Source organism: Vigna angularis, chromosome 9, assembly GCF_016808095.1.
Source record: "Vigna angularis cultivar LongXiaoDou No.4 chromosome 9, ASM1680809v1, whole genome shotgun sequence".
NCBI classification, from domain to species: Eukaryota; Viridiplantae; Streptophyta; class Magnoliopsida; order Fabales; family Fabaceae; genus Vigna; species Vigna angularis.
Window position 1 is genome coordinate 19,144,125 of NC_068978.1, and position 11,877 is coordinate 19,156,001.

At 31.7% G+C, this 11,877-nt stretch overlaps 1 long non-coding RNA gene across 2 annotated transcripts; it reads right to left on the bottom strand.

Moving 5' to 3' along the window:
- Positions 1-8,541: 8,541 nt before the first annotated feature.
- On the bottom strand, positions 8,542-11,023 carry LOC128194025 (uncharacterized). Of its 2 annotated transcripts, XR_008245302.1 has the most exons (4): positions 10,871-11,023; positions 10,200-10,771; positions 9,567-9,784; positions 8,542-8,959 (listed from the first exon to the last, which is right to left on the bottom strand). It is a non-coding gene; the product is annotated as an uncharacterized LOC128194025 (long non-coding RNA). The 2 variants fall into 2 exon arrangements; XR_008245301.1 differs by having other exon boundaries at positions 8,542-9,784.
- Positions 11,024-11,877: the final 854 nt, after the last annotated feature.

An 11,877-nucleotide genomic window follows, 5' to 3' on the forward strand; every position in this document is an offset into this window, starting at 1 on the left:
AGAGACATCAGACGTCCAACATAGGGGCCCGGATGTCTAAAGCAATGGAACAGGACACCTTTTCACCTACCTGTCAGGTCATTAGTCGTCCGACATAGGGGCTTGGACATCTAAAGCAATGGAACAAGGCACCTTTTCACCTACCTGTCAGGTCTTTAGGCGTCCGACAAAGAGGCCCGGACGTCTATATAGACATTAGACGTCTGACATAGGGATACTGAAGTACATTTTGTTAGTGGAGGATCAGAGAATAGATGGGATACTGAAGCAACTCCCTCACTAGCTGCATGCCAAAAATATTGTTAGGGTTTACTTTTCGACCCAACCGATTACTGAATTAATTGGTAAGTTAACAATCTCTTGTAACTTGGGTACTTTTGAGCTAATAAAAAGATTTTGTGGTGTTTTCAAGTCACATGACCAATCTATGACATAAGTATGAGGTTGACAAACAAGTATGGGCCGAGGATAAGAAGGCCCTTGAAGCGAGTCAGAAGAAGATGAAGTCAATGAGAACAAGGTGTCTTGAATATAAAAAAAGTTGAATAATGAGAAAAAAGAGTTGTAGAAGGAGAATGAGGAGTTGAGGTAGGTAGTGGCTGCAGAGAAAAAGGCTCAGGCAGGAGCGGAGACCGACTTGGTCAATTTTCAGAAATACAACACTTTTCTTTTCAGTCGGCATGGTCTCGATCCAAATCTTGCTCCTATACTCTTTCATTTCTTCCAACCACATGAACTTAGCGACCAATTGCTTTAACTCGTCCATGTTTGTAGACGATGTCATATAGAGGTTGTTTGTGAAAGGTTTCATATGAATAAACATAAAAGACTTCTTTTATGTTAATTAGATGATGTCATGCCCAATGTAAAAGATATTTTATGTTTGTTCAAATACCAAAAATGTAAAATAAAAGTTCATCTAAGTTTTAATTTTGCTATCCTACATTTTTTAAGTCAGATTTTTTTCCATCTAATATAAAATGGGTGACACTAATGATTGTTTTACATTAGTGGATACTTGTCAATATCATATCCACTAAATATAATGACATCATTATTAGGTCCATGAATTACCTGAAAAAAGAATTAGCCTTATCATAGTTTTTGTTTTTCTTAAACAAACCTAAGAAACTCTTGTTTTGCTCCTTCAATGCTTATTTTTCATACATTCATAAGTGTAATACCTTGATTTTACTTTATGTGGTGTCATATTTAAAAAAATTACTTCATTAATGTTGTTTAATATGTATACATGTGTTTATTTTATAATCTTTACACTTCAAGTACCCTTATCTCTATATCCTCTATCATGTTGAGACTTAGGAATTCTTATTAATTCAATATGTAACATGTACTATAAACAAAATTCAATAAATTATTTTGCAATATGACTATTAACAACAAAATTTTATGGATAATACCAATTGTTCACATATATTTCAAGATTCCCATGTATATTTCAACATGAAACATTCATATAAACTAAAGTAGGTTGCTTTTCAATTTCTTTATACTCAATTCTGCATTATATTTTTATTAATCATCTTCCATTATGGACAATATATATATATATATATATATATATATTAAAGAAGTTTGTCATATTTTCTATCAATGCCACATCAAGTTTTTAACTCTCTAATGATAAACATTTTTTGAAATCTATGCATTATTGACAAGTATCATAAGACCTTACAAGGTCCTTTGTTTCTTCCTCACCACCACTTGATATAAGATCTATTTTAGAACCTCCTAAATCATCTATCCATCAACGTCTTGAAAAGTAGTTTTAAAAAGTCTTTGGAGTCATTCAACTCTTATTTTAGATCTAACCTATTCTTTTTACTAATAATAACACTATTGTCACATGGTAAAGTAATCTTTCTATTGTAAACGTTGTAATCCTTTAGGTAGATTTTTATTATATAGTAGTTGAGAACAATAATTAGTAGTTAAGATATATTACGATTTTGCTATTAAGAGAACATTTGTCCCTTTCTTTTAGCTTGCCCATAACATTAAGTTTCTTCCCCTCCACTTGTACCTTTTTTGTTTTGTTTTACTTTATCTCAATCCTAGTTTACATTACAATAACCCACTAACCTAGAATTTTCCATTCACTTAAACTAACAATCAAGGTTATATATTCCAATGACATAATAAAATATTTTTTTAGCAACTCAAAATGAAATGCTCTTGAGCCAAATTAAAAATAAGCAAATAAACATATAATAAACATAACATCAAGTCTAATGCTAGAAGGTAAAAAGATGAACCAATCACTTGATACAATGTGTTATCTATTTTCATTGATATCTAGTTTCATTAAAGTTGTTGAACGTTGTTAGGCTAATAACTAAAATCTTGTGCTGATTGGTGTTATAGTTGATTGTTAATATCTTAAGAAATTATGTGATTGATGATATCCTGAAAACTTATTGATTGGCCGAGAGCGATGTAATCCATTTGTGGAATTAATATTCTTAAACAGATTTGTAGGTATGAATTAAAAATAAGGCATCCAATATGTAGCCACACACACACACATATATATATATATATATATATATATATAATGAAATTAATTAACAGCTTTAGAAAACAATATTATTGTATAAGGTTATTTTATTAAGAAAAATTGTAAAAAAATATTTGTATGAAAATGTATTTTACAATTCTTTATCACTACTTATATATATTCACACACTTATTCTTTAAAATAATTTTGGAAAATGATACTTTAACAATAACATTTGACAACATTTTGACATTGACCACGTGTCAAAATGAGATTTGTGAACGTGGAAAACAATTTGAAAAATTAGAATGACGTGAAAATTGATATTTGGGAGCATGGGGTTTTGGGGGTTTATTTTCAGCATTTAGATTTTGAATTTGAGACTTTACTAGATAGAGAACAAAAGCTTGGGAGAGAGCGCGAACCCGAGAGAAGAGAGTCCATCTTCCTTCGACCAAGCCGTCCATGGAGGCGTTTTTGAGTCTCGAATCCTCCCACCTGCTTCCTTCCCTGTAGCGTAGTGGTATGTTGGTACATTGCTCGCCAGAGTACCACCTGTGGAACTATTCGCGGACCTTAGAGAGAGTCCCTCTTCCTCCGACTGAGCCACCCATGGAGGCGTTTTGAGTCTCGAATCCTCCCACACACTTCCTTCACTGTAGCGTAGCGATGCGTTGCTCGTCGGAGTGTCGCCTACGGAACTATTCGCGAACCCTAGAGAGTCCCTCTTCCTTTGACCCAACCACCCATTGACGCGTTTGGAGTCTCGAATCATCCCACCCGCTTCCTTCACTGTAGCGTAGCGGTGCATTGCTCGCCGAAGTGCCGCCGGTGGAACTATTTGCGAACCCTATTCGTGATCCAGCTTCAGAACATGATATCTTTGTAAGCTCTTTTCTTGCTTATTCAATGTTTGCTTTATAAGTTCTTGTTAATATAAGTTGATGATATTTTATGGACTTGCAAATCTCTTTTGTCAGTAAACCAACTTCCTTAAATTCTACTAATTTATTGATGGTAGAAATACATAAATTTGTTGCAATATATGTTGTCTTTTTGGACGAATTTCTCAAAAACTATGCTTAGAATCTATGTTCATTAGATTTGATAGAGTATTGTGATCAGGTTCTTTAATTGCTTGAATAGATCCAAAACTAATTTTGTCATTCTTAGGTTTATTTTGTTAATTTGAGTTGACAAATCATGATAGAATGATAATTTTGTTGCAGTTCTTACATGTTTTAATCACATCTATTGGTTTGAAATTCCACATGAGACTAGAAATGAACAAATTATCTGGGGATGTGTCTTCGTTTGTAAATTGCATTAGTCTTTCTTTGATGTATGTTCTGTCTCTTTTGATTTTACTTTTGGAACAATTTAGCATTTATAATTCTTTGGAAAGATCCTATATATTTTACCTAATAGATTGGTTATTGACTTAAAAATTTGTAGTAATGTATCTTACAACAATTTAGTTGGTGTTATTCTCACAAGCAACAATTTTTCAAGGTTTTCTCCTGATAGATTAGGCCATTTCCTAGTGAACCTTTTATCTCTATTGCTTCTAATTTTCAACTCAATGTAGATTTTCAACTCAATGTAGCTTTCCATCAGTATGTTCTTTTGGATTCATTGAAAACACTGGTCTATGTGGCTATTGGCTGGATTCATCTTGTCAAGGGTCTCACCCTACCGAGCGAGGTTAGTTGAACTTTCTAGCAAAATACCATGTTGCTCCTTCACATTTTTGTTTTATGGTTATATAGTAATTAGAAAATCTCTAGTCCTCAAAAGTTCTTCCCATGTTAATTTTGGTTGTTATTCTTGTGAGAATATATTGGGTAATGTAAGGGATTGATAACATTGGATCTCTAAGATGGGAGAATATGTCCCTTTCCATCTATGTTTTGTTGTATGGTTCTATTGTATAGTTATATAAGCACCTAAAAGTCTCTAGTTCCTCCCCTAAAAGATATTCCCATCAATGTTTTATTTTTATAGTTTTGTGTTGTCTAGGTTGCTAATTTGATTCTTCCGCATTTCCTGTGTAAGTAAAAGATTTATAATGTCTTAGTTCATGTCTTCATTGAGATTGGAAATCATGGGCATTTTCCTACAATGTTGTTATTTATATTTTTTTTCCCAAATTTCTCTCAACTGCTCTATCTGTCGGCATGTTTAGCAGCATCCGTTAATTAACTCTCCATCCATCCTGTTATCCTATGTACTATTTTATATAGTAGTAATAGATCATGTAATCTATATTTGGAAGTTGCTATTGTTTCTTCTCCACCCATGGTGCAACTATAGTCTCGAGTAAACTCTAAAATGAACTTGTAGAAGATTTAGCAATAAAGAATATCTTTATTTCTATATTTATTCTAATTTATTTCTATCTGTCAATCAATTGTTGAATTAGATATGTTTTCAAAATAATAGACATCCTTTAATCACTCAGTAACGATGCCTTTCAAATTGTTAAGATGCTCATGTTTTATGGAAGACATGCTTTTATGGAACTAAGTTTTAATTTGATTTACTTCCCCCTTTAAATTAAGTTATTTGATAACATGCAGATGCCCCTGTGGTTCATGAAGAGACAAGATCATCTGAAGTGAACCTTTTCTCTAGAACAAGACTAATTGATTCAAGTCAAACTTCAACAAAGCAAGTGAAACCTTCTTGTCAGCTTCACAAGATTCTAAAGTTTAAACTATCACCTGATTCTGAAATCCACAACATCATCACAGATGAGGAGGTCAAGTGAATTTAAAGCTTACGAGAGAACATGGGAATGGGTGCCAATTGTGTACTTTTTTGAAAAATTACCCATTCCCTTGGATTTTCGTTTAGATTTGTACATAGAATAGAACCTTTTTCGAACATTGTTCTTTCGTAGGTGTATATATATACATATGTTTAAGGATTATACCTCTAGTTTATCAAACAATAAGTTAATGTGTTTGATTTGATAATGTTTTCTTATGAACCTCTAATTATAAAGGGTGGATTCAATGTTGTTATTAAAATTAGAAAAAGAAATAAAATAACCGGGATATGGTTAGAATATCTACATTCAACTGCAATGAAATTACAAAAGTATTTCTGATGTATTTTCTGTTTGTAATATGATTTCAAAATCATTCTTCAGACCTTAGATTATGGAAGTATTTTTTTCTTCACATGTGTGTAGAAATTAAAAAGGCTAGAAAAGTCACCTAAGTCGAGTATTCTACAAGCAGCTAGCTAGCCATGTGACGACTTTATTCCCTAAGCATTCCTTTTCGTAATGACTTTTTTCATAGAGAAATTTTAATATCTAAATTGTCTAAATTGTACAATCATTATGATGATGGCTTTCAAATTAAGCATAATGAAAATGTGACGAAATTGTGAATTTTTTTATTAATTTGTTTGGTAATAGGACTGTTTGTTTAAGTTTTATTTTTTAATAATATCATCACATATTAGCGATTTTTATATGCTTAGATAGACTTAAAAGAAATATAAAATCGAGATTCTGAAGTTATGGGAGCATAGTTCAAATAAGTGAGGAGTTACGTTAGCAGTTCTGCACACCAGGGTAGAATAACGTCAACATAAATATTTCCACCTTCAAATATTGAGTATCATGTACAAACACCTTTAGTTTGAACAAGGACGCCCCATCATGATCAAAACATACCACTTAAGTAACCAAATCATGTTAAAAATAAAGAAATATACCTTCAATATAGGTGTAGGAGTATAGTTCAAATAAGTGGAGAGTTACGTTAGCAGTTATGCACACCAAGGTAGACTGACTTCAACATAAATGTTTCCAACTTCAAATATTGAGCATCATGTCCAAACACATTTAATTTGAATAAGGACGCCCCATCATGATCAAAACATAAGTGGGTACTTCAGGCAAAGGCAAAATAAGTGGTAGCAAAGGAAAAATAAGTGGGTACTTTAGGAAAAAGTTTTGCATAGGCAAGTCAACCACAAAGATGACACTCATTTTGGACTACCTAATTTATTTCTCATCATTTCTTCAACTTAAAAGTGATGTGGAACCATATAGTATGTCATTTATATAGAAGTTCATGACCAATGAACCATAATACTCATGTTGCACAAACAACACTGGTACCAAAGGCAAAATAAGTGGGTACTTTAGGCAAAGGTCTTGCACAGGCAAGTCAACGTTGAAGATGACACTCATTTTGGACTGCCTAATTTATTTCTCATCATTTTTTAAACTTATAAGTGATATGGAACCAATTATTATGTCATTTATATAGAATTTCATGGCAAAGGAACCATATTTAGTAAAACTCATGGTGCAGAAATAACAGTGGTAGCAAAAGCAAAATAAGTGGGTACTTCAGGCAAAAGTTTTGCATAGGCAGGTCAACTATGAAGATGACACTCATTTTGGACTGTTTAATTTATTTCTCATCATTTCTTCAATTTAAAAGTGATATGGAACCAATAATTATGCCATTTATATAGAATTCCATGGCAAAGGAACCATATTTAGTAAAACTTATGGTACAGAAACAACAGGGGTAGCAAATGAAAAGTAAGTGGGTACTTTAGGTAATGATTTTGCACAAGCAGGTCAACTACGAAGATGACACTCATTTTGGACTGCCTAATTTATTTCTCATAATTTCTTCAACTTAAAAGTGATGTGAAACCAAGGTAGGAAAGGCAAAATAAGTGGATACTTCAGGCAAAAGTTTTGCACAGGAAAGTCAACTATGAAAATAACATTGATTTTGAAGTAGATAATTAATAAAAAAAATAGTCAAATTTATTTCAAATATCTTAAATGGTTATATTTTAAAATTTCCATTTTTATACTACTTCTTAAATAAATTTCTATATATATATATTTTTTTTTATTTTTAAAACTTTACGAATTTCAAATAATTCTATATTTTTACTATTTTTTAATTTTCTACTTTCTATTTTAAAACTCTTATAAATTTCAATTAAATATTTGAGATTTTGTTATATTTTTAATTTTCTATTTTTTAAATATAATTTTTTATGATTTTAAACGTTGTTTTTATATTTTTTACAAATAAAAATTTTAAATGTTGTTTTAAAGTTTATTACAATAAAATAAAATTCTAGTGTAGAAAATAAAATAACGTGGATAATAAAAATGTGAAAAAGTCTAGAAAAGAATTTTATATTATTATCCAAGTTAACGCTATCGTGATTAATGGAATAATAAAAATTTATTTAATAACAAAATTTTATTTAGGTTTAATCATTCACTAAGTCCCTATTTTCGCATGGAATCTCAATTTCGTCCCTTTCTTTCTGAAAATATCAATTGGGTCCCAATTTTATGAAAATTGCAACAAATCGATCCTTTCCGTTAATTTGGCTGGACGGCGTTAAAAAAATTGATGAGTGAATGCTGAGATGACGAACGAGCGCTCGTCCACCAGAGAACGAACGCTCGTCCAGCAGCGAACGAACGCTCGTCCACCAGAGAACGAACGCTCGTCGACCTCTTACTGCTGGACAACCGTTCGTTCCACACTGGACGACCGTTCGTTCGGTGGTCGACGAGCGTTCGTTCGCTGCTGGACGAGCGTTCGTTCGCTGGTGGACGAGCGCTCGTTCGTCATCTCAGCATTCACTCATCAATTTTTTTAACGCCGTCCAGCCAAATTAACGGAACGGATCGATTTGTTACAATTTTCATAAAATTGGGACCCAATTGATATTTTCAGAAAGAAAGGGACGAAATTGAGATTCCATGCGAAAATAGGGACTTAGTAAATGATTAAACCTTTTATTTAATGTGGAAAAGTCTACAAATTGAGAGAGTTATACAAATTTTGGATAGTTAATGGAATAACAAAAATTTAATAAAATCATTAATGATATATGTTAACAATCACGTCTTCAATTTAATAACAAAAATGAAAATTAAATAACTAAATATATATATATATATATTTATTATGAACATCCATACAGAATGAAGACAAAGAGTGACATTTAAAGTTGCAAAATTATTGATATGGAAATATTTTAGAGCGGTATTTCTTGGATAAAATCAAAAGGAGGTGAAAGTAAACTAGAATGTAGAAGCACTTATGTGCAATGCTACTAAGGAAGCATAATTACCTTCCTTTCTCACTAATGCTTCATGTGTTCCCTTCTATGCTATCACACAACTTTTTACTACACAATTAAACCAACATCCTTTGTAGTGGTTAGCCTGTGAGCCACTACTATTATGGTTCAATTCACCATAACACGCTCTAGTGCATCTTGAACCACTTTTTCATATGCATCAAATGCACTAGTGGCCTCATCTAATAGTAATATTTTTGGTATTCTTGACTATTCTCGTGCAATTGTCACCCATTGTTTCTGCCCTTCAGATAATTCAATCTTTCCTTCCCCTACTATTGTGTCATAATCCTGCACATACAAATATTGATCAGACCAATGCATACATTATTCATAACATCCTACGGTGTCTTAAAAAACTAGTACAAATTTTGATTTTTGTGCATATGGTGCAATAGTCTTTAAGAGATGTGAGGTTATAAGACACTCTACATTACATTTTATACACATTTGCTTACTATTTTAAAGAAGGGAGGGGGAGGAAAATGTATAGTGTTATAACTGAGTCTTCGTAAGTCATTTTTCTATACCTAAGAAGTCTTCTTTAAAAGTTAACATGATGCACCTTATCTTCCTTATACCCAAAGGCTAAAAAATCACATCAATGAAACTGGTTAATAATTTAAAGTTGTAAATAAAACATTATTAGAAACAAAAATATTTTAATATCTTTATAATAATTATGTGTGTATTCCATCCACTAAGACATGAATGACTTTAAGAAAATAAAATTCTTCACTCTAATCACAAGACTCACATGCTTTCTAGACATTAAACAAAACCCCAGTAAGAAGACGAAAAACAAACCAGACAATTTCAAATGAACCCATGTTGTTAAAACAGTTCAAGACATCATAAGTAAATCATCGTAGGCACAATGGCATGAATTTAAATATACCTAGAGAGGAGTTCCAATCAAAAGCACATGGTGTTTGCTGGAAAATTGCATCAATGAAGAAAAACTCAGTCACTAAGGTGGCATTGCTGTTTCAAACTCTCCAAGTTAATAATAAAGTGATGGGAGACAAATATAAGAGAAGGGAATAAACAGATATTAAGTACCAAGTCTCATTATAAGAGCAGCTATATCACTTATATCTACAAATGGGGCAGCACCTACACAAAAAAAGTTTGGTTTCAATATCCATCACTTTTCGATAAAGGCTCTGTCAATGATTCTCTCCAATTATAATTACTGATATAACTGGGGAAGCATGTAATGGTTCCTACATGAACAATTGATCATTAAAGAGCAGTAGAGAGTATGTAACTGGTGACAAAGCTACAAAAGTGATTCACTAAAAATAAAGAAGAAATGATATACCGGTATAGCATTTTCACACGTCAGACATGCTGATTGCTCTGCTAGTGAAGATGGGGTTGATGGTAACAAGGAATTATGAGAAATTAAAATGCTTGATGGATTCAAAAAACTATGAAGCTTATCAAAATTTAAGGATTCAATAGAACCTTCTAAAATATATGAATTTACACTCTCTTAAATATCACGAGTTAAGGAAAAAATTATTACCTTGTACTTTCTCTTCTTAACATTAAAATCCATTTAAATGCATTCTTGGGAACAAGTTCAGTAGGATCGTGTGAATCCTGTCCATGAAATAATATACATTAACATGAAGATGGAAACATAAGCTATGCTGAGTAATATTTAATCAATATAAAAAATTTAACATTTGAATTTCTAGAGAAAGATATAAAACCAGAGAACGAGCGCAGAAAAAACTAAATAAACATAGTCAAACACTTTTATAGCCATACTTATAAGTTATATTGATCAATTGGATAATAATGAAACTAACTTCCTAGAAGAGACTGGAAGAAGATGATCAGCAACCCAGTAAATTGAAAGAACAAAACCTATGCAAAAAGCTTGTTCATACCAAGAAAATATTTTTTCCATAAAATCCTTTATTCAGCACTGAAAGACCCATAAGTGAAAAACAGGAGATATCAGTGTTAATACATTCAGACAAGTCCATCAAAGTAAAAATATCTACAATAGCACATCAAAATAAACAAAACCCTACATACATTCTTCCTCGTATAGAAGTTTTACTCTATTCACTAAGTTCCTCCATGACACTACACCAAAATCAAATAAGGATAAACAATATATTAATAACACCCATCAAATAATAAAATCAATAAATGGTGGAAAAAAGTAGAACAAAAATAACATACAACAAACAACAACTAAAGAGTTCCTAAATGAACGATCAAACAATTGCGGAACAGTGAAAACGCTCTTTTTGAGTGGTTGTTGCAATCAAAGCTTCGAACGCCGACGATGTTCACCCGGCGAACGGCGCCGGTCAGCGGAATGAACAATACTTTCGTCAATTATTGGTCTATGGAATGAACAATACTTGCTTCCTTAATTAATCGTACCTTTACTGTTTTTGTTTTAATGTTTAATAGCAATTATTGGTCTCGGCAGTTCCTGTAAGATAGATTTCCAAAGCTTTTTTGAAATTAATTTTTGTCTTTTGAAAGACTGAGTGTTAATTTTCCTGCACCTGCTGAGTGTTTGAAGGGATGCATGAATGAACTTGAGAGTTGATTTTTTTCAATAGTCTCAATGACTGCATATCTTTCTTTCAATACTGTTTTATAGGTCCTTATTAGTGAACTTGGTAGGTAGAGGCTACCTATATTTTTGAATTGTATGAAGAGCTAAATTACTTTTGATTTTTGTATCGTGTTGCTATGTGATTGTAATGGTGCCTATGGATTCTGGAAATTTTGATACATATACTCTTTTATATTATATGAAAAAGAAAGGTAAAATATGATTTTCGATTACTTATATGAATCAATTTAAGATTGATTTTTGGTGATTAGTTTATGATGTATAGACTAATCTGTCTAATTTTATAATGGATTGTTAACTATGAACATATTGATTGATCAATCTTTCTACAATCCTTCTGGTGATATATGCAAAATAAAAGTGTATGAGTGTGTCCTATTCTGTCAAATTATGCTGTCAAATTATGCTAATTGATTTTAATGCAGATTGAATGCAAATTAGGAATATGAGCTTGCTGTTTTATAATCAAATATTAATAAACTATTCAGTGTTGTATGTCCTTTTAATGGCTAATGTGCAGTTAGAAGTTTCTCTTAGTATCATTTATAAATATATATATATATATATATATATATATATATATATATATATATATTTT